The sequence below is a fragment of the Oncorhynchus masou genome, unplaced genomic scaffold (assembly GCF_036934945.1).
Source record: "Oncorhynchus masou masou isolate Uvic2021 unplaced genomic scaffold, UVic_Omas_1.1 unplaced_scaffold_4258, whole genome shotgun sequence".
Taxonomy (NCBI): domain Eukaryota; kingdom Metazoa; phylum Chordata; class Actinopteri; order Salmoniformes; family Salmonidae; genus Oncorhynchus; species Oncorhynchus masou.
Genome location: NW_027010654.1, coordinates 1 through 22,999, shown reverse-complemented (window position 1 = coordinate 22,999; position 22,999 = coordinate 1). Strand labels below are relative to the sequence as shown.

General features: G+C 50.3%; 1 pseudogene; it reads right to left on the bottom strand.

The window, feature by feature from the left end:
* Window positions 1-1,377: 1,377 nt before the first annotated feature.
* LOC135534983 (bestrophin-3-like) lies at window positions 1,378-21,922 on the bottom strand (annotated as a pseudogene).
* Window positions 21,923-22,999: the final 1,077 nt, after the last annotated feature.

The following is a 22,999-nucleotide window of genomic DNA, read 5'->3' as shown; positions in this document are numbered from 1 at the left end:
ATGCTGCACCTCCTGTCATCATCACGGAGACAGAAGTGCTTCATGGGAAGGCTGAAAGGCTGTCTGTCAGCATTATCAGTGGCTGTCTGGCATCTTTTGAGAATAATTCATGCATTTTCATTCTACTAAAGTTAATAAATAATTGTTTAAATGCAATCAGGTGTTTTTTTGTTGCATCATTTTGTGAGTGAGTACAATGATTAACAGTGAACGATGACTGAATAAATTATATTTTATTATAAAACAAACATTTGATGTTTATTAGGGTGTCAATTATAATAATGCTGGGTACACCCTTAGAGATCCTGTGAAATGACTCATATTAGGGCACAGCAGGCCGATATGTACTGCATGTCAGGGTCGATATGTACTGCATGTCAGGGTCGATATGTACTGCATGTCAGGGTCGATATGTACTGCATGTCAGGGTCGATATGTACTGCATGTCAGGGTCGATATGTACTGCAGGTCAGGGTCGATATGTACTGCAGGTCAGGGTCGATATGTACTGCATGTCAGGGTCGATATGTACTGCATGTCAGGGTCGATGTGTACTGTATGTCAGGGTCGATATGTACTGTATGTCAGGGTCGATATGTACTGTATGTCAGGGTCGATGTGTACTGCATGTCAGGGTCGATGTGTACTGCATGTCAGGGTCGATATGTACTGCATGTCAGGGTCGATATGTACTGCATGTCAGGGTCGATATGTACTGCATGTCAGGGCCGATGTACTGCATGTCAGGGTCGATGTGTACTGCATTTCAGGGTCGATGTGAACTGCATGTAAGGGTCGATATGTACTGCATGTCAGGGTCGATATGTACTGCATGTCAGGGTCGATATGTACTGCATGTCAGGGTCGATATGTACTGCATGTCAGGGTCCGATGTGTACTGCATGTCAGGGTCGATGTGTAGGGTCGATATGTACTGCATGTCAGGGTCGATATGTACTGCATGTCAGGGTATGTACTGCATGTCAGGGTCGATATGTACTGCATGTCAGGGTCGATATGTACTGCATGTCAGGGTCGATATGTACTGCATGTCAGGGTCGATATGTACTGCATGTCAGGGTCGATATGTACTGCATGTCAGGGTCGACTGCATGTCAGGGTCGATATGTACTGCATGTCAGGGGTCGATATGTACTGCATGTCAGGGTCGATATGTACTGCATGTCAGGGTCGATATGTACTGCATGTCACATATGTACTGCTGCATGTCAGGTCGATATGTACTGCATGTCAGGGTCGATATGTACTGCATGTCAGGGTTGATATGTACTGCACAGCAGGGTCGATATGTACTGCACAGCAGGGTCGATATGTACTGCATGTCAGGGTCGATATGTACTGTATGTCAGAAGAACATTACGACTTCTCCGGTTGTGACTGGTCCTTGTTCTCTTGCCTGTCACTGGTGTCCTTCTTGTCACTCTCATGACCATTGGACTCCAGAATGTCTGTCTCGGGGACTTGCAGTGCCTGGAACTGGGCAGGCTCAGCAGGAAAGTGGAGGGCTGTGGGAGTGTTTCGGCCTCTCCTCCTCCCTAGGCCTTGAGGACTCGGCAGGCTGTGCAGGGAGCTCTTTGACCCCTGTCTGGAGAACTGGAAGGACAGCTGACGTCTCTGTGGCTTACACCAGTCTTTGGGGACGTTCCAGCTCAACTTCTTGGGCCTCGGTTGGGTACAGCTGTTGCCCTGATTCGTGTTCAGGGCCGGAGCCTCCACAATGGGGGACAGATCTACTGGCGTCCCAGGCTTACTTGAGGCCTGCTCATGCCCTGTCTGTTGGGAGAAGGCCTCTATATGATTCAGGGGTTGTGGAGCCCCAGATAACGCCCCACACGTCCCTCCATCACCCCCATAACCACTATCCCCATGATCATCAGAAGAAGCAGGTGGACTTACCACCCACTGAGGCAGGTGTGTGAAGGACGGCGTACGGGGCTCAGTGTCCAGGGAAGAAGAGTACTGCTAACCTCCCGTAGCGTATCCAGAGGGTGGTTGGGCGAGAGGGGTTATGGGAGTTAAAGAGGTTGGGTCTGGGGAACAGAGAGTGATCAGGTCCTGGGGGAGCCTGGTCGTCTGATCCAGGGTAGTCATGGGAGTCAGGTCTGAAGGGGAAGAAGGCCTCACTGCTGTCAACGTTTGAAGGAGGGCCGAGGAGGATATGCTCTGGGGGATCCTGGGTGAGAAGCCTACGCACGTGCCCCAGGACTGACTTTTGAAGACCATGACTAAGTTGTGATTGCTGTTGTGGCTGTCCTGTCTGTGAATGTCCATTTTGTCTGCCTCTCCGAACTGAAAAATGCCCGATAGACTGAAAGATAGAGAATATTACAGTGAATACTTTAGTCTAGATAGTATACAGGTTATGGATATTAGTTAATCGTTAGACTAGATAGTATACAGGTTATGGATATTACAGTGAATACGTTAGACTAGATAGTATACAGGTAATGGATATTAGTGAATACTTTAGTCTAGATAGTATACAGGTAATGGATATTACAGTGAATAGTAATGGTTTTGACTAGATAGTATACAGTTTATGGATATTACAGTGAATACATTAGACTAGATAGTATGCCCTGTTTTATGGATATTAATGAATACGTTTAAACTAGATTGTATACTTATGGATATTAGTGAATATGTTAGACTAGATAGTATACAGGTTATGGATATTAGTTAATATGTTAGACTAGATAGTATACCGTTTATGGATATTACAGTGAATAGTAATGGTTTTGACTAGATAGTACCCACTGAGGTTATGGATGTTAGTGAATACGTTAGACTAGATAGTATACAGGTTATAGATATTACAGTGAATACATTAGACTAGATAGTATACAGGTTATGGATATTAGTGAATAGGTTAGACTAGATAGTATACATTTATGGATATTAGTGAATTCATTAGACTAGATAGTATACAGGTTATGGATATTACATTGAATAGTAATGGTTTTTGATTAGATAGTATACAGTTTATGGATATTACAGTGAATACGTTAGACTAGATAGTATACAGGTTATGGATATTACAGTGAATACTTTAGACTAGATAGTATACAGCTTGTGGATATTAGTGAATACATTAGACTAGATAGTATACAGGTTATGGATATTACAGTGAATACATTAGACTAGATAGTATGTCCGTTTATGGATATTACAGTGAATACATTAGACTAGATAGTATACAGGTTATGGATATTAGTGAATACGTTAGACTAGAAAGGATACAGGTTATGGATATTAGTGAATACGTTAGACTAGATAGTATATCGTTTATGGATATTAGTGAATACGTTAGACTAGATAGTATACCGCTTATGGATATTACAGTGAATAGTAATGGTTTTGACTAGATAGTATACAGTTTATGGATATTAATGAATACATTAGACTAGATAGTATATACAGGTTATGGATATTACAGTGAATAGTAATGGTTTTGACTAGATAGTATACAGTTTATGGATATTACAGTGAATACGTTAGACTAGATAGTATACAGGTTATGGATATTACAGTGAATACTTTAGACTAGATAGTATACAGCTTGTGGATATTAGTGAATACATTAGACTAGATAGTATACAGGTTATGGATATTACAGTGAATACATTAGACTAGATAGTATACCGTTTATGGATATTACAGTGAATACATTAGACTAGATAGTATACAGGTTATGGCTATTAGTGAATACGTTAGACTAGATAGGATACCGTTTATGGATATTAGTGAATACGTTAGACTAGATAGTATATCGTTTATGGATATTAGTGAATACGTTAGACTAGATAGTATACCGCTTATGGATATTACAGTGAATAGTAATGGTTTTGACTAGATAGTATACAGGTTATGGATATTAGTGAATACGTTAGACTAGATAGTATACAGGTTATGGATATTAGTGAATTCATTAGACTAGATAGTATACAGCTTGTCGATATTAGAATAGTAATTGTAATTGTGGATATTAGTAATAGTAAAGGTGTATTTTAGAATAGTAATTATTGAATAGTAATGGTTTTGACTAGATAGTATACAGTTTATGGATATTAGTGAATTCATTAGACTAGAATAGTATACAGTTTATGGATATTAGTGAATTCATTAGACTAGATAGTATACAGTTTATGGATATTAGTGAATTCATTAGACTAGATGGTATACAGTTTATGGATATTAGTGAATACGTTAGACTAGATAGTATACAGTTTATGGATATTAGTGAATAGTAATGGTTTTGACTAGATAGTATACATCTCGTCAGAATTGACCAGAATTGACTTTTCGTAGCAGGTTAGGAGAATTAGGTTAAGGTTAGGATAAAAACAATGTGATTTTGAAGGTATGGCAACACGAGACTAGGAAAAAGGGTTAGATAAAATGTGTCCATTTGACACATAAGCTGTATCCTCTCTAGCCATGACCTCTTGTCCATCTTCTCTCAGACAGATATCTAGCTGAGGAGAGATGGGAGTTTTTACACACGTGCCCTTGCATACGTAGGACTTGAGTATACATTTGTGTGTGTGTGTGCGTGCGTGCATGTGTGCGTGCGTGTGTGTGTGTGTGTGTGTGTGTGTGTGTGTGCGCGTGTGTGTGTGTGTGTGTGTGCGTGCGTGTTTGTACTAGCAGCCTTGTGTGGGTGTGTGTGTGTGTGTGTGTGTGTGTGTGTGTGTGTGTGTGTGTGTGTGTGTGTGTGTGTGAGTGTGTGTCGGACGCGTGCGTGCGTGTGTGTGTTTGTGTTTGTACAAGCAGCCGTGTGTGTGTGTGTGTGTGTGTGTGTGTGTGTGTGTGTGTGTGTGTGCGTGCGTGTGTGTGTGCGTGTGCGCGCGCGTGTCCGTGCGTGTCCGTGTGTGTGTGTGTGTGTGTGTGTGTGTGTGTGTGTGTGTCCGTGCGTGTCCGTGCGTGTGTGTGCGTGCCGTGTTGTCATGTCCTCACTCCAGCTCTCTGGTGGATCCGAGGAAGGAGGGGATGCAGTAGTCGGCAGCAGCCAGGGTGTAGGGAGGCAGAGCCTCAGAGTCGTTCCAGTAAATGTCTTTAGTCATCGGAGGGAGTTCATGTGCATCTCGTCCACCGCGATCAACGACACCTGAGACAACACAGGTATTGACTGAATGATCGATTGGCACAAATGACAGATCAATCAATAACATCGGCTTGGAAAAGACATGAAAACTAGTCTGGGTTTTACTGTAAGGCATTTTGCAACACATGTTTGGTTAATTGATTGATTGATTGATTGATTGGAAGTAACCTGCAGATTTCTGTCGATACACCAGTTCGCCTCGAAGTCATCATCATCCTCCCCAAATGGATTAATGAGCTGCTCAGCAACCTGAAGAAGAAGGACCTCTCACATCACTGCTCATCCCCAGACAAATGTCTTGATACGGAAGTGATATCAAACAACAGGCAGTCATGTGACATCAGGTTTACAACATTGGTTGACAAATGAAATCCCACAAGGCATTCCCCTCCTGACAAATCCCCATTTTTATCAATGAAATGGATTGTCAGACATGGTGCAGCAGCTGTACAGACATTGTGTACTGACACTGTACACTCTGCATCCAGCATTCCCTCTCACTAGACCTTCATAATAACATCACCAACCCCAGCATTGTTATCCACAGTACAGGGGTTTGATGACAGGATCTAATTACCTGGTTGGAACCAAAGGCAAAGGTTTGTGGAGGACAGGACCTTGAGCCAGCTGGACTACAATAAAACTGTGTGTGTGTGTGTGTGTGTGTGTGTGTGTGTGTCATACCTTGAGCCAGCTGGTGTGTGTGTGTGTGTCATACCTTGAGCTGGTGTGGTGTGTGATGTGTGTGTCAGTCAGTCAGTCAGTCAGTCAGTCAGTCAGTCATAGTCAGTCAGAGCCAGCTGGTGTGTGTGAGTCAGTCAGTCAGTCAGTCAGTCATACCTTGAGCCAGCTGGTGTGTGTGAGTCAGTCAGTCATACCTTGTGCCAGCTGGTGTGTGTGAGTCAGTCAGTCGTACCTTGAGCCAGCTGGTGGGGAGAGTCAGTCAGTCAGTCAGTCAGTCATACCTTGAGCCAGCCAGAGTAGAAGAAGAACTGTAGCATAGTGAAGATGGGAACAGTAAAAAGTCCTGGTCATGACCTGGGTAACCCTGAGATGGGTCCAAGAACTGTCTTCCAATAATACAGGCAAAGATGAAGGTGTAGACGGCCAGGAGTTACTACCTGGAGAGGGGAGAGAGGGAGGAGGAGAGATGGGGAGGAGAGATGGGGGAGGGGAGGAGGAGAGAGAAAGGGGAGGGAGAGGAGAGGGGAGAGAGAAGGAGAGAGGGGGAGAGATGGGGAGGAGAGAGGGGAGAGAAAGGGGGAGGGAGAGGAGAGATGGGGAGAGAGACGGGGGAGGGGGGGAGGGGGAGAGGAGAGAGGGAGGGGAGGAGAGAGAGAAAGGGGGAGGGAGAGGAAGAGGGGAGAGAGGAGGAGAGAGGGAGAGAGATGGGGAGGAGAAGGGGGGAGAGAAAGGGGAGGGAAGAGAGGAGAGATGGGGAGAGAAGACAGGGGAGGGGAGGGGAGAGGAGAGAGGGATGGGAGGAGGAGTTGGAGAGACAAATAGGAGGGAGAGGAGAGGGGGGAGGGAGAGAGGAGTCAGAGAGGGGGGAGTCAATAAATGGGGAGTCAAGAAATGGGGAGGAGAGAATGGGGAGGGAGACAGGATGAGATAAACACAGGGGAATGAAGAGGGAGGGAGGGGGAGACAATGTAAGAGAAAGGGGGAGGGGAGAATAAACAGGGGGGGAGGAGAGAGGAGGGAGAATGTTAAGAGGGGGAGGGTAAGAAAAGAAATGGGGAGAACAGGGGGGAGGGAGAGAAGAGAAATGGAGAGAGAAGAGCTGAGGGAAGGAAGTCATTGGAGAGAGGGGGAGAGGGAGAGAGGAGAGGGGGAGAAAGAAAGGGGGGGAGGGACGAGAGGAGAGATGGGAGAGTGCTGGGGGAGGGGACAGAAGAGGAATGGAGTCTAGAAGACGTCAGATGGAAGGAGAGTTGGAGAGAGGGGAGAGGGAGTGAGGAGAGAGGGGGAAAGAACTGCAGGAGGGAGTCAGAGGAGAGATGGGGAGAGAAGCGGGGGAGGGAGTCAGAAGAGAAATGGGGAGAGAAAGGGGGAGAGAAGAGAGAGGGAGAGAGAGAAATGGGGAGAGAACCCCTCCTACCCTGGGGGCTGGGAGAGAAGAGAAATGGGGAGAGAGGGGGGAGAGAAGAGAGAGGGAAGGAAGGAGAGTTGGAGAGAGGAGAGAGGGGGAGAGAAGAGATGGGGAGAGAGACGGGGGAGGGAGAGAAGAGAGAGGGAAGGAGAGTTGGAGAGACAAATAGAGAACATGGTTCCACAGGTTGTCTTTGTAGCTATTTACAAGTACACAATGTCAATTAACACAATGTATATAAACCCCATGTAAATAAACACAATGTCGATAAACACAATGTAAATAAACACAATGTAAATAAACACAATGTAAATAAACACAGTGTCAATAAACACAGTGTCAATAAACACAATGTAAATAAACACAATGTAAATAAACACAATGTCAAACACAATGTAAATAAACACAATGTCAATGAACAGGATTTGTTTGACATGTGACCATGTGAGTATTTCCATTGTTGGCTGAGACCCTCATGGCCAAGTCATTCCACTGACGTGATTTACTGTCTGAGATTACAGAGCCTCTGAAAAGTGATCCCAGTCACGTCCAGGGTTTCATTTCATTCACAGTGCTGCTGCCTGAACAGCAACAAATCAGTCTACAAACGTCACATGAAACTTTACTTTAATACATTTAGTTTGACAGGGGAGATTGTCAGATGTCCCAGAGGTCATTACTGCAAAGATGCTCATTTTCACTGCAGTCCCTGAGGAGGTCATTAGGGAGAGAGATGTCCCTGAGCAGGTCATTAGAACACTCAGGAAGAGAGGGGGATTAGAACAGGAAACTGTCAACAGATGTCCCTGAGCACATTAGGCTTACTGCCCACTAGGCAGTAGAGAGAGGGAGTCAACGGATGTCCCTGAGAGTCAGGAGCACTCAGGGCTTCAACTGTCCACTAGGGGGAAGAGACCCGGAGAGAGATAGAGGGCAGCTACCCAATTAGGGCTATACCCCACTGCCCACCAGGGGGTCCTGCTGCCCCATCCATTACTCTGAGGATCAACATGTGGCTTACAGTGCGGCTCTGGGAGAGAGGGAGACGGAGGAGGGAGCACAGGGCTTACTGCCCACTAGGGAGAGAGAGGGAGACGGAGGAGAGAGGAGCACAGGGCTTACTGCCCACTAGGGGAGAGCGAGGAGAGAGGAGGAGAGAGGAGCACAGGGCTTACTGCCCACTAGGGGAGAGAGAGGGGAGACGGAGGAGAGAGGAGCACAGGGCTTACTGCCCACTAGGGGAGAGAGAGGGAGAGAGGAGGAGAGAGGAGCACAGGGCTTACTGCCCACTAGGGGAGAGCGAGGGGAGAGAGGAGGAGAGAGGAGCACAGGGCTTACTGCCCACTAGGGGAGAGCGAGGGGAGAGGAGGAGAGAGGAGCACAGGGCTTAATGCCCACTAGGGGAGAGCGAGGGGAGAGAGGAGGAGAGAGGAGCACAGGGCTTACTGCCCACTAGGGGAGAGAGAGGGGAGAGAGGAGGAGAGAGGAGCACAGGGCTTACTGCCTACTAGGGGAGAGAGGAGGAGAGAGGAGCACAGGGCTTACTGCCCACTAGGGGAGAGAGAGGGAGAGAGGAGGAGAGAGGAGCACAGGGCTTACTGCCCACTAGGGGAGAGAGGGGAGAGAGGAGGAGAAAGGAGCACAGGGCTTACTGCCCACTAGGGGAGAGAGAGGGGAGAGAGGAGAGAGGAGCACAGGGCTTACTGCCCACTAGGGGAGAGAGAGGGGAGATGGAGGAGAGAGGAGCACAGGGCTTACTGCCCACTAGGGGAGAGAGAGGGAGAGAGGAGGAGAGAGGAGCACAGGGCTTACTGCCCACTAGGGGAGAGCGAGGGGAGACGGAGGAGAGAGGAGCACAGGGCTTACTGCCCACTAGGGGAGAGAGAGGGAGAGAGGAGGAGAGAGGAGCACAGGGCTTACTGCCCACTAGGGGAAAGAGAGGGAGAGAGGAGGAGAGAGGAGCACAGGGCTTACTGCCCACTAGGGGAAAGAGAGGGAGACGGAGGAGAGAGGAGCACAGGGCTTACTGCCCACTAGGGGAGAGAGAGGGAGAGAGGAGGAGAGATGAGCACAGAGCTTACTGCCCACTAGGGGAGAGAGAGGGGAGAGAGGAGGAGAGAGGAGCACAGGGCTTACTGCCCACTAGGGGAGAGAGAGGGGAGACGGAGGAGAGAGGAGCACAGGGCTTACTGCCCACTAGGGGAGAGAGAGGGGAGAGAGGAGGAGAGAGGAGCACAGGGCTTACTGCCCACTAGGGGAGAGAGAGGGGAGAGAGGAGGAGAGAGGAGCACAGGGCTTACTGCCCACTAGGGGAGAGAGAGGGGAGGCGGAGGAGAGAGGAGCACAGGGCTTACTGCCCACTCGGGGAGAGAGGAGGAGAGAGGAGCACAGGGCTTACTGCCCACTAGGGGAGAGCGAGGGGAGAGAGGAGGAGAGAGGAGCACATGGCTTACTGCCCACTAGGGGAGAGAGAGGGAGACGGAGGAGAGAGGAGCACAGGGCTTACTGCCCACTAGGGGAGAGAGAGGGGAGACGGAGGAGAGAGGAGCACAGGGCTTACTGCCCACTAGGGGAGAGAGAGGGGAGACGGAGGAGAGAGGAGCACAGGGCTTACTGCCCACTAGGGGAGAGAGGGGGAGACGGAGGAGAGAGGAGCACAGGGCTTACTGCCCACTAGGGGAGAGCGAGGGAGAGAGGAGGGAGAGAGGAGCACAGGGCTTACTGCCCACTAGGGGAGAGAGGGGGAGAGAGGAGGAGAGAGGAGCACAGGGCTTACTGCCCACTAGGGGAGAGAGAGGGGAGACGGAGGAGAGAGGAGCACAGGGCTTACTGCCCACTAGGGGAGAGCGAGGGGAGATGGAGGAGAGAGGAGCACAGTGCTTACTGCCCACTAGGGGAGAGCGAGGGGAGAGAGGAGGAGAGAGGAGCACAGGGCTTACTGCCCACTAGGGGAGAGAGAGGGGAGGGAGGAGAGAGGAGCACAGGGCTTACTGCCCACTAGGGAGAGAGAGGGGAGAGAGGAGGAGAGAGGAGCACAGGGCTTACTGCCCACTAGGGGAGAGAGGGGGGAGACGGAGGAGAGAGGAGCACAGGGCTTACTGCCCACTAGGGGAGAGAGAGGGGAGACGGAGGAGAGAGGAGCACAGGGCTTCTGCCCACTAGGGGAGAGAGGGGAGAGGAGGAGAGGGAGCACAGGGCTTACTGCCCACTAGGGGAGAGAGGGGAGGCGGAGGAGAGAGGAGGCACAGGGCTTACTGCCCACTAGGGAGAGAGAGAGGGGAGGCGGAGAGAGGAGCTGGGGCTTACTGCCCACTAGGGGGAGAGGGGAGAGAGGAGGAGAGAGAGGAGCACAGGGCTTACTGCCCACTAGGGGAGAGAGGGGAGACGGAGGAGAGAACTGGGGCTTACTGCCCACTAGGGGAGAGAGAGGGGGAGACGGAGGAGAGAGAGGAGCACAGGGCTTACTGCCCACTAGGGGAGAGAGGGGAGATGGAGGAGAGAGGAGCACAGGGCTTATTGCCCACTAGGGGAGAGGGGAGACGGAGGAGAGAGGAGCACAGGGCTTATTGCCCACTAGGGGAGAGAGAGAGGGAGATGGGGGGAGAGGAGAAGAGGGCTTAATGCCACTAGGGAGAGAGAGGGAGACGGAGGGAGAGGAGAAGAGGGCTTAATGCCCACTAGGGGAGAGGGAGGAGATGGGGGGAGAGAGGAGAAGAGGGCTTAATGCCCACTAGGGAGAGAGAGAGAGAGAGGGGGGGGGAGAGAGGAGAAGAGGGCTTAATGCCCACTAGGGGAGAGCGAGGGGAGATGGGAGGAGAGAGGAGCACAGGGCTTAATGCCCACTAAGGGAGAGAGAGGGGAGACGGAGGAGAGAGGGAGAACAGGGCTGCCCACTAGGGAGAGAGAGGGAGATGGGGGGAGAGGGGAGAAGAGGGGGTGAGAGAGAGCAGAGGGGGAGAAGGGAGGGAGAGGGAGACGGAGGGAGAAGAGCACAGGACTTATTGCCCACTAGGGAGAGAGAAGAGAGACAGGGGAGAGAGGAGAAGAGGGGGAAGAGAGGGTGAGAGAGAGCAGAGGGGAGAGGAGGAGGGAGCAGAGGAGAGAGAGCAGAGGGGGAGAGCTTGATGATGAGTTGGTTATTTGAATCAGCTGTGTACTGTTAGGGCAAAAACCAAACTGTGCACAGGGGGCTCCCAGGCCCATGTTTGGGAGAGCTTGCTTCAGGAACACTGTCACAACCCACTGGGTTTTAATGAGGACACGGGAGGACAGTGTGAGTTATAGTACACATGGTATGCACAGTGGCTATTAACAGAAGATTCCCTGGGTATGTGTGTGTGTGTGTGTGTGTGTGTGTGTGTGTGTGTGTGTGTGTGTGTGTGTGTGTGTGTGTGTGTGTGTGTGTGTGTACATGCTATCCACACTGCGTGCAGACGAGAGGAATCCCAACCCAGTCATAACCAAATAGAGTAGAGCACCAAGTCCTGAATGTGTTCATCTCCTAGAGAACCACAGAGAGAGAGAGAGAGAGAGAGAGAAAGACATGGAGAGAGAGAGAGACAGGGAGAGACGGAGAGAGAGAGAGAGAGAGACAGACAGACAGAGAGTGAGAGAGAGAGACAGAGAGACAGACAGAGAGAGAGAGAGAGAGACAGACAGGGAGAGACGGAGAGAGAGAGAGAGAGAGAGAGAGACAGACAGAGAGAGAGAGAGACAGACAGACAGACAGACAGAGTGAGAGAGACAGAGAGAGAGAGAGAGAGACAGAGAGACAGAGAGAGAGAGAGAGAGAGAGAGAGAGAGAGAGAGAGAGAGAGAGAGAGAGACAAGGAGAGACGGAGAGAGAGAGAGAGAGAGAAAGAGAGAGAGACAGACAGACAGAGAGACAAAGAGAGAGAGAGAAGACAGAGCATGAGGTTGCACTGAGTTTGCCTTTGCTATATACAAACACACACAGCAACATGATCCAGACCCTGTTCGGATCAAGGTCGTATTAATAGAGGAGACAGGCTCAGAGTTTAGCAGAGTGTTAGTGAGGGTCAATGCAGTTCTATATCATTGCATCTCATAACTATTTCCACCAGTAAAGGAGCTGTAAACTAACAATATTTAAGTTCAAGTCTTTAATGTTACTTCTCATTAAGATGTTACTATAATGAAGAAGCTGTACTTTAAGACTATTGAAGTCCCAGTAAACAGTATAATGTTACTTCTCATTAAGACGTTACTATAATGAAGGAGCTGTACTTTAAGACTATTGAAGTCCCAGTTAACAGTATAATGTTACTCCTCATTAAGACGTTACTATAATGAAGGAGCTGTACTTTAAGACTATTGAAGTCCCAGTTAATAGTATAATGTTACTCCTCATTAAGACGTTACTATAATGAAGGAGCTGTACTTTAAGACTATTGAAGTCCCAGTTACTGTATAATGTTACTCCTCATTAAGACGTTACTATAATGAAGGAGCTGTACTTTAAGACTATTGAAGTCCCAGTTAACGAGTATAATGTTACTTCTCATTAAGACGTTACTATAATGAAGGAGCTGTACTTTAAGACTATTGAAGTCCCAGTTAACAGTATAATGTTACTTCTCATTAAGATGTTACTATAATGAAGGAGCTGTACTTTTAAGACTATTGAAGTCCCAGTCTTTAATGTTACTCCTCATAATACTCAGCATGCCTTGTGTTTAGCAGACAGTCTGGGACGATGACCTGTCCTCAAGGCCTCCCGTACCCTGTTGGCTGTTTTTAGGATTGTATCGTTCCTTCCTGTCCTCGGTATTGTTTTTAGATTGTATCGTTCCTTCCTGTCCTCAAGGCATCCCGTACTCCTTGTTGGCTGTTTTTAGGATTGTATCGTTCCTTCCCTGTCCTCGAGGCATCCCGTACCCTGTTGGCTGTTTTTAGGATTGTATCGTTCCTTCCTGTCCTCGAGGCATTCCGCACCCTGTTGGCTGTTTTTAGGATTGTATCGTTCCTTCCTGTCCTCGAGGCATCCTTCTGCACCCTGTTGGCTGTTTTTAGGATTGTATCATTCCCCCTGTCCTCGAGGCATCCCGTACCCTGTTGGCTGTTTTTAGGATTGCATCGTTCCTTCCTGTCCTCGAGGCTACGTTTTTAGGATTGCATCGTTCATTCCTGTCCTCGAGGCATCCCGTACCCTGTTGGCTGTTTTTAGGATTGTATCGTTCCTTCCCCTCGGGCCTCGAGTTGGCTGTTTTTAGGATTGTATCGTTCCTTCCTGTCCTCAAGGCATCCCGTACCCTGTTGGCTGTTTTTAGGATTGTATCGTTCCTTCCTGTCCTCCCCGGAGGCCTCCGTACCCTGTTGACTGTTTTTAGGATTGTATCGTTCCTTCCTGTCCTAGAGGCATCCCGTACCCTGTTGACTGTTTTTGAGGATTGTATCGTTCCTTCCTGTCCTCGAGGCATCCCGTATGTTTTTAGATTGTATCGTTCCTTCCTGTCCTCGAGGCATCACGTACCCTGTTGGCTGTTTTTAGGATTGTAACATTCCTTCCTGTCCTCGAGGCATCCCGTACCCTGTTGTTTTAGGATTGCATCGTTCCTTCCTGTCCTCGAGGCATCCCGTACCCTGTTGACTGTTTTTGAGGATTGTATCGTTCCTTCCTGTCCTCGAGGCATCCCGTACCCTGTTGACTGTTTTTAGGATTGTATCGTTCCTCTGGGTCCTAGAGGCATCCCGTACCCTGTTGGCTGTTTTTAGGATTGTATCGTTCCTTCCTGTCCTCAAGGCCTCCCGTACCCTGTTGGCTGCTTTTAGGATTGTATCGTTCCTTCCTGTCCTCAAGGCATCCATTTGTTGACTGTTTTGAGGATTGTATCGTTCCTTCCTGTCCTCAAGGCCTCCCATACCCTGTTGGCTGTTTTTAGGATTGTATAGTTCCTTCCTGTCCTCTGAGGCTGTTTTTAAGTTATTATCGTTCCTTCCTGTCCTCGAGGCATCCCGTACCCTGTTGGCTGTTTTAGGATTGTATCGTTCCCTCCTGTCCTCGAGGCATCCCGTACCCTGTTGGCTGTTTTTAGGATTGTATCGTTCCTTCCTGTCCTCGAGGCATCCCGTACCCTGTTGGCTGTTTTAGGATTGTATCATTCCCCCCTGTCCTCGAGGCATCCCGTACCCTGTTGGCTGTTTTAGGATTGTATCGTTCCTTCCTGTCCTCGAGGCATCCCGTACCCTGTTGGCTGTTTTTAGGATTGTATCGTTCCTTCCTGTCCTCGAGGCATCCCGTACCCTGTTGGCTGTTTTTAGGATTGTATCGTTCCTTCCTGTCCTCGAGGCATCCCGTACCCTGTTGGCTGTTTTTAGGATTGTATCGTTCCTTCCTGTCCTAGAGTGCCTCGCCTCCGTACCCTGTTGGCTGTTTTTAGGATTGTCGTTCCTTCCTGTCCTCGAGGCATCCCGTACCCTGTTGGCTGTTTTTAGGATTGTATCGTTCCTTCCTGTCCTCGAGGCATCCCGTACCCTGTTGGCTGTTTTTAGGATTGTATCGTTCCTTCCTGTCCTCGAGGCCTCCCGTACCCTGTTGGCTGTTTTTAGGATTGTATCGTTCCTTCCTGTCCTCGAGGCATCCCGTACCCTGTTGGCTGTTTTTAGGATTGTATCGTTCCTTCCTGTCCTCGAGGCTGTTTTTAGGATTGTATCGTTCCTTCCTGTCCTCGAGGCATCCCGTACCCTGTTGGCTGTTTTTAGGATTGTATCGTTCCTTCCTGTCCTCGAGGCATCCCGTACCCTGTTGACTGTTTTTAGGATTGTATCGTTCCTTCCTGTCCTCGAGGCATCCCGTACCCTGTTGGCTGTTTTTAGGATTGTATCGTTCCTTCCTGTCCTCGAGGCATCCCGTACCCTGTTGGCTGTTTTTAGGATTGTATCGTTCCTTCCTGTCCTCGAGGCCTCCCGTACCCTGTTGACTGTTTTGAGGATTGTATCGTTCCTTCCTGTCCTCGAGGCATCCCGTACCCTGTTGGCTGTTTTTGAGGATTGTATCGTTCCTTCCTGTCCTCGAGGCTGTTTTTAGGATTGTATCGTTCCTTCCTGTCCTCGAGGCATCCCGTACCCTGTTGGCTGTTTTTAGGATTGTATCGTTCCTTCCTGTCCTCAAGGCATCCCGTACCCTGTTGGCTGTTTTTAGGATTGTATCGTTCCTTCCTGTCCTCAAGGCATCCCGTACCCTGTTGGCTGTTTTAGGATTGTATCGTTCCTTCCTGTCCTCGAGGCATCCCGTACCCTGTTGGCTGTTTTAGGATTGTATCGTTCCTTCCTGTCCTCGAGGCATCCCGTACCCTGTTGGCTGTTTTTAGGATTGTATCGTTCCTTCCTGTCCTCGAGGCCTCCCGTACCCTGTTGGCTGTTTTTAGGATTGTATCGTTCCTTCCTGTCCTCGAGGCCTCCCGTACCCTGTTGGCTGTTTTAGGATTGTATCGTTCCTTCCTGTCCTCGAGGCTGTTTTTGAGGATTGTATTGTTCCTTCCTTCCTGTCCTCGAGGCCTCCCGTACCCTGTTGGCTGATTTTAGGATTGTATCGTTCCTTCCTTCCTGTCCTCGAGGCCTCCCGTACCCTGTTGGCTGTTTTTAGGATTGTATCGTTCCTTCCTGTCCCTTTGTAGGCTGTTTTTAGGATTGTATTGTTCCTTCCTTCCTGTCCTCGAGGCCTCCCAAGACCTGTTGGCTGATTTTAGGATTGTATCGTTCCTTCCTTCCTGTCCTCGAGGCCTCCCGACTCCTGTTGGCTGTTTTTAGGATTGTATCGCTCCTTCCTGTCCTCAATGCATCCCGTATCCTGTTGGGCTGTTTTTAGGATTGTATCGTTCCTTCCTGTCCCTGGCGCCTCCTTACCCTGTTGGCTACTTCTTAGGATTGTATCATTCCTTCCTGTCCTCGAGGCTGTTTTTAGGATTGTATCGCTCTTCCTGTCCTCGAGGCTGTTTTTAGGATTTGGCCTGCTCCTTCCTGTCTCAAGGCATTCCGTACTCCTGTTGGCTGTTTTTAGAGATTGTATCGTTCCTTCCTGTCCTCGAGGCATCCCTTACCCTGTTGGCTGTTTTTAGGATTTTTAGGATCCTGCACTTGCTGGCTGTTTTTAGATTCGTTCCTTCCTTCCTGTCCTTGAGGCCTCCCGCACTCTGTTGGCTGTTTTTGAGGATTGTATCGTTCCTTCCTGTCCTCGAGGCTTCCCGCACTCTGTTGGCTGTTTTTAGATTGTATCGCTCCTTCCTGTCCCTGCGCAACCTGCACTTGCTGGCTGTTTCTTAGGATTGTATCGCTCCTTCCTGTCCTCAAGGCATCCTGCATTCTGCTGGCTGTTTTTAGATTGTATCGCCCTTCCTGTCCTCGAGGCATCCCGTACCCTGTTGGCTGTTTTTAGATTTGTATCGCTTCCCCCTGTCCTCGAGGCATCCCGCACTCTGCTGACTGTTTTTAGGATTGTATCGCTCCTTCCTGTCCCAGAGGCATCCCTGCACTTGCTGACTGTTTTTAGGATTCTCCTATCGTTCCTGTCCTCGAGGCTGTTTTTAGGATTGTATCGTTCCTTCCTGTCCTCGAGGCTGTTTCTAGGATTGTATCGTTCCTTCCTGTCCTCGAGGCTGTTTTTAGGATTGTATCGTTCCTTCCTGTCCTCGAGGCATCCCGTACCCTGTTGGCTGTTTTTAGGATTGTATCGTTCCTTCCTGTCCTCAAGGTATCCAGTAACTCTTCAGAGCCAAAATGGAGTCAATCTCCTCTATTTAGAGCGGGATTAGACTCCGTGTTTCCTCTGTTTCCTGGTATATCTCTGCTTTGCTCCGCTAACTGCCATACTCACGTCGAGGATGGTCTGAAGGTCACGTGGTCCAGACTACAACCTCTGCAGGATTCAGAGCCAAAATGTCTCCTCTGGTTCCTGTGGCAGGTATACTTTATCTATCTATGCCTGTTGAAGCTACTGCCATACTCACGTTGAGGATGGTCTGAAGGTCCACGCTGTCCTTGATGCGCCCCTCCGTCCGAGCCCTGGACGCCATGTTAGGAAACCACACCACAGGGATCCAGTACTTCAGGTGGGGAGACTTGACAGCACAAGATCTTCCTCTCTTGAGTCATGAAGCCTGCAGGAGGGAGGAGAAGGGGGGGGGGTGAAGAAGAGGAGGAGGGGGTGAAGAGGGGAGGGAGAGGAGGGGGGTGAAGAGGAGAAGGAGGAGGAGGAGGGTGTGAAGAGGAGAAGGGGAGAGGAGAAGGAGGGCAGGAGGGGAGGAGGAGGAGAAGGAGTGGGGGGTGAAGAGGAGGAGGGGAGGAGGAGAAGGGAAGAGGAGGAGGGAGGGGGAGGAGGGGGGGGAGGAAGGGAGAAGAGGGGAGGTGAAGAGGAGAAGGGAGGAGGAAGGAAGGGGGAGAGGGGGAGGAGGAGGAGTGAAGAGTGGGAGGAGGGATGGGAGGATGGAGGGGGGATGAAGAGGAGGGGGAGGAAGGGGAGGTGGGAGGAAGGTGAAGAGGAGGAGGGGAGGAGGAGGAGGGGAGGAGGGGGGTGAAGAGGAGGAGGGGAGGAGGAGAAGGAGGATGAGGGGGAGGAGGTAGTGAAGAGGAGGGGAGAAGGTGGGTGAAGGTGAGGGAGGAGGGGGTGAAGAGGACAAGGGAGGAGGAGAAGGAGGAGAAGAGGAGAAGGAAGAGGAATAGGGGAGAAGAGGGAGGAGGAAGAGGAGGAGGAAGAGAAGGGGGAGAAGTGGGAAGAAGGTGGAGGAGTGGAAGGAGGAGTAAGGGGAGGAGGAGGAAGAGGAGGGAGGAGGGAGGGGGTAGGGGGAAGTGGAGGAGTGGAAGGAGGAGTAGGGAGGAGGAGGAGGAAGAGGAGGAGAAGGGAGGAGGGGGTAGGGGGAGGTGGAGGAGTGGAAGGAGGAGTAGGGGGAGGAGGAGGAAGAGGAGAAGGAGGAGGGGGTAGGGGGAGGTGGAGGAGTGGAAGGAGGAGTAGGGGGAGGAGGAGGAAGAGGAGAAGGAGGAGGAGGGGGGTCGGGGGGAGGAGGGGTTCGGGGAGGCGTGGATACAGCAGTACTAGGGGAATACTAGTGGTTAGAGGAAACAAGGCGTTTAGTAGGTCTAATTCAATCACTGAATCCTAATGACTTGGCTGATCCTGGGTAGTCCAAAGAAACTGAAGAAGGAAATGAAAAGATGGTTCTAGAAGATCCAGTTACAGATCCTTGTTTAACTCTCACATGTCATGCATCCTGTTTACCAATAAAACAATTATGGAAGTGTCTCCTGAGTGGCTCAGTGGTCTAAGGCTGTGCCACTAGAGATCCTGGTTCGAGACCAGGCTCAGTGGTCTAAGGCTGTGCCACTAGAGATCCTGGTTTGAGACCAGGCCCAGTGGTCTAAGGCTGTGCCACTAGAGATCCTGGTTCGAGACCAGGCTCAGTGGTCTAAGACTGTGCCACTAGAGATCCTGGTTTGAGACCAGGCTCAGTGGTCTAAGGCTGTGCCACTAGAGATCCTGGTTCGAGACCAGGCCCAGTGGTCTAAGGCTGTGCCACTAGAGATCCTGGTTCGAGACCAGGCTCAGTGGTCTAAGGCTGTGCCACTAGAGATCCTGGTTCGAGACCAGGCCCAGTGGTCTAAGGCTGTGCCACTAGAGATCCTGGTTTGAGACCAGGCCCAGTGGTCCTAAGGCTGTGCCACTAGAGATCCTGGTTCGAGACCCAGGCTCAGTGGTCTAAGGCTGTGCCACTAGAGATCCTGGTTCGAGACCAGGCTCAGTGGTCTAAGGCTGTGCCACTAGAGATCCTGGTTCGAGACCAGGCTCAGTGGTCTAAGGCTGTGCCACTAGAGATCCTGGTTCGAGACCAGGCTCAGTGGTCTAAGGCTGTGCCACTAGAGATCCTGGTTCGAGACCAGGCCCAGTGGTCTAAGGCTGTGCCACTAGAGATCCTGGTTCGAGACCAGGCCCAGTGGTCTAAGGCTGTGCCACTAGAGATCCTGGTTCGAGACCAGGCCCAGTGGTCTAAGGCTGTGCCACTAGAGATCCTGGTTCGAGACCAGGCTCCAGTGGTCTAAGGCTGTGCCACTAGAGATCCTGGTTCGAGACCAGGCCCAGTGGTCTAAGGCTGTGCCACTAGAGATCCTGGTTCGAGACCAGGCCCAGTGGTCTAAGGCTGTGCCACTAGAGATCCTGGTTCGAGACCAGGCCCAGTGGTCTAAGGCTGTGCCACTAGAGATCCTGGTTCGAGACCAGGCTCAGTGGTCTAAGGCTGTGCCACTAGAGATCCTGGTTCGAGACCAGGCTCAGTGGTCTAAGGCTGTGCCACTAGAGATCCTGGTTCGAGACCAGGCTCAGTGGTCTAAGGCTGTGCCACTAGAGATCCTGGTTCGAGACCAGGCTCAGTGGTCTAAGGCTGTGCCACTAGAGATCCTGGTTCGAGACCGTGACCGGCTGGTGCACAATTGGCCCAGTGTCGTCCGGGTTAGTGAAGGGTTTGGCCCGCAGGGATGTTCTTGTCCCATCGTGCTCTAGCAACTCCTATGGTGGTCCAGGCACAGTGCACACTGACATGGTCAGCGTTTCCTCTGACACATTGGTGCGGCAGGCTTCCGGGTTAATTGAGAATTGTGTCAAGAAGCAGTGCGGCTTGGTTGGGTTGTGTTTCGGAGGACACACGGCTCTCGACCTTCGCCTCTCCCAAGTCCGTACGGGAGTTGCAGCGATGAGATGAGACAAGACTGTAACTACCAATTAGAAATTGGGGAGGAGGAGTATTTTTTTCTTGATCTGAACCTGACCTACTGAAGGTTGAGAGAACACTTGATCTGAACCTGACCTACTGAAGGTTGAGAGAACACTTGATCTGAACCAAACCTGTAAACCAAACCTGGTCGACCTTTGACCCCACCTATGTGTATTCTATTGGGGTCAGGTAAGACCAAGCGCATGTCATTGAGGTACCTGCTTCCACTACTTGGTCCGTGACGTTATGTACAGAATCTATCTGTCAAAATTAGTTTTCTCCTGACCCTCCTGACCTCCTGACCCCATCTATTTGCATTCCGTTATCCCCTTGGGGTCGTACCTGCCTCCACCACATGATCCATGGTGGGGAATCTCTTACAGACGGCGGTGCTGACGGAGCGGAAGATGAGCAGTGAGGTGAGGTTGACGTAGCGCATCAGCGTGCGTCTGAGGAGGCGGCCCTGCTCGTCGTGGCCGTGAACACAGCTGGAGACAAGGAACATGAGGCGGTCGGGCCAAGGCAGATTCACAAACTGGTTCCACCAACGGTTGACCACCAGGGTGACGTAGAAACCTGCAGGGAGGAGGAGATATCAGCATCATCTACACCAGGGTGACGTAGAAACCTGCAGGGAGGAGGAGATATCAGCATCATCTACACCAGGGTGACGTAGAAACCTGCAGGGAGGAGGAGATATCAGCATCATCTACACCAGGGTGACGTAGAAACCTGCAGGGAGGAGGAGATATCAGCATCATCTACACCAGGGTGGCGTAGAAACCTGCAGGGAGGAGGAGATATCAGCATCATCTACACCAGGGTGACGTAGAAACCTGCAGGGAGGAGGAGATATCAGCATCATCTACACCAGGGTGACGTAGAAACCTGCAGGGAGGAGGAGATATCAGCATCATCTACACCAGGGTGACGTAGAAACCTGCAGGGAGGAGGAGATATCAGCATCATCTACACCAGGGTGACGTAGAAACCTGCAGGGAGGAGGAGATATCAGCATCATCTACACCAGGGTGACGTAGAAACCTGCAGGGAGGAGGAGATATCAGCATCATCTACACCAGGGTGACGTAGAAACCTGCAGGGAGGAGGAGATATCAGCATCATCTACACCAGGGTGACGTAGAAACCTGCAGGGAGGAGGAGATATCAGCATCATCTACACCAGGGTGACGTAGAAACCTGCAGGGAGGAGGAGATATCAGCATCATCTACACCAGGGTGACGTAGAAACCTGCAGGGAGGAGGAGATATCAGCATCATCTACACCAGGGTGACGTAGAAACCTGCAGGGAGGAGGAGATATCAGCATCATCTACACCAGGGTGACGTAGAAACCTGCAGGGAGGAGGAGATATCAGCATCATCTACACCAGGGTGACGTAGAAACCTGCAGGGAGGAGGAGATATCAGCATCATCTACACCAGGGTGACGTAGAAACCTGCAGGGAGGAGGAGATATCAGCATCATCAACACCAGGGTGACGTAGAAACCTGCAGGGAGGAGGAGATATCAGCATCATCAACACCAGGGTGACGTAGAAACCTGCAGGGAGGAGGAGATGTCAGCATCATCTACACCAGGGTGACGTAGAAACCTGCAGGGGAGGAGGGAGCTATCAGCATCATCTCCACACCAGGGCGATGTGGAGACCTGCAGGGAGGAGGAGATATCAGCATCATCTACACCAGGGTGACGTAGAAACCTGCAGGGAGGAGGAGATATCAGCATCATCTACACCAGGGTGACGTAGAAACCTGCAGGGAGGGAGGAGATATCAGCATCATCAACACCAGGGTGACGTAGAAACCTGCAGGGAGGAGGAGATATCAGCATCATCTACACCAGGGTGACGTAGAAACCTGCAGGGAGGAGGAGATATCAGCATCATCTACACCAGGGTGTACGTAGAAGAAACCTGCAGGGAGGAGGAGATATCAGCATCATCAACACCAGGGTGACGTAGAAACCTGCAGGGAGTGGGAGTGAGATATCAGCATCATCTACACCAGGGTGACGTAGAAACCTGCAGGGAGGAGGGATATCAGCATCATCTACACCAGGGTGACGTAGAAACCTGCAGGAGGAGGAGATATCAGCATCATCTACACCAGGGTGGCAGAAGCCTGCAGGGAGGAGATATCAGCATCATCTACACCAGGGCGGCGTAAAAACCCAGGAGGAGGAGATATCAGCATCATCTACACCAGGGTGCTAGCGTAGAGACCTGCAGGGAGGAGGAGATATCAGCATCATCTACACCAGGGTGATGTAGAGACCTGCAGGAGGAGGAGATATCAGCATCATCTACACCAGGGTGACGTAGAAACCTGCAGGGAGGAGGAGATATCAGCATCATCTACACCAGTGTGACGTAGAAACCTGCAGGGAGGAGGAGATATCAGCATCATCTACACCAGGGCTCTACATCCTCCTAAGGTTTTAAACTCCAACCCTGTTCCTGGAGAGATACATTCCTGTAGGTTTTAACTCCAACCCTGTTCCTGGAGAGATACCCTCCTGTAGGTTTTAACTCCAACCCTGCTCCTGGAGAGATACCCTCCTGTAGGTTTTAACTCCAACCCTGTTCCTGTAGAGATAGCCTCCTGTAGGTTTTAAACTCCAACCCTGTTCCTGGAGATACCCTCCTGTAGGTTTTAACTCCAACCCTGTTCCTGGAGAGATACCTCCTGTAGGTTTTAACTCCAACCCTGTTCCTGGAGAGAGAGCCTTCCTGTAGGTCTTAACTCCAACCCTGTTCCTGGAGAGATACCCTCTGTAGGTTTTAACTCCAACCCTGTTCATTTACATTACATTTAAGTCATTTAGCAGACGCTCTTATCCAGAGCGACTTACAAATTGGTGAATTCACCTTCTGACATCCAGTGGAACAGCACTTACAATAGTGTGCTAGAGTGAAAACCTACCGGATGGTAGCTCTCCAGGAACAGGGTTGGAGTTACAAAACCTACAGGAGGGTATCTCTCAGGAACAGGGTTGAGAGTTAAAACCTACCCGGACGGTAGCTCTCCAGGAACAGGTTGGAA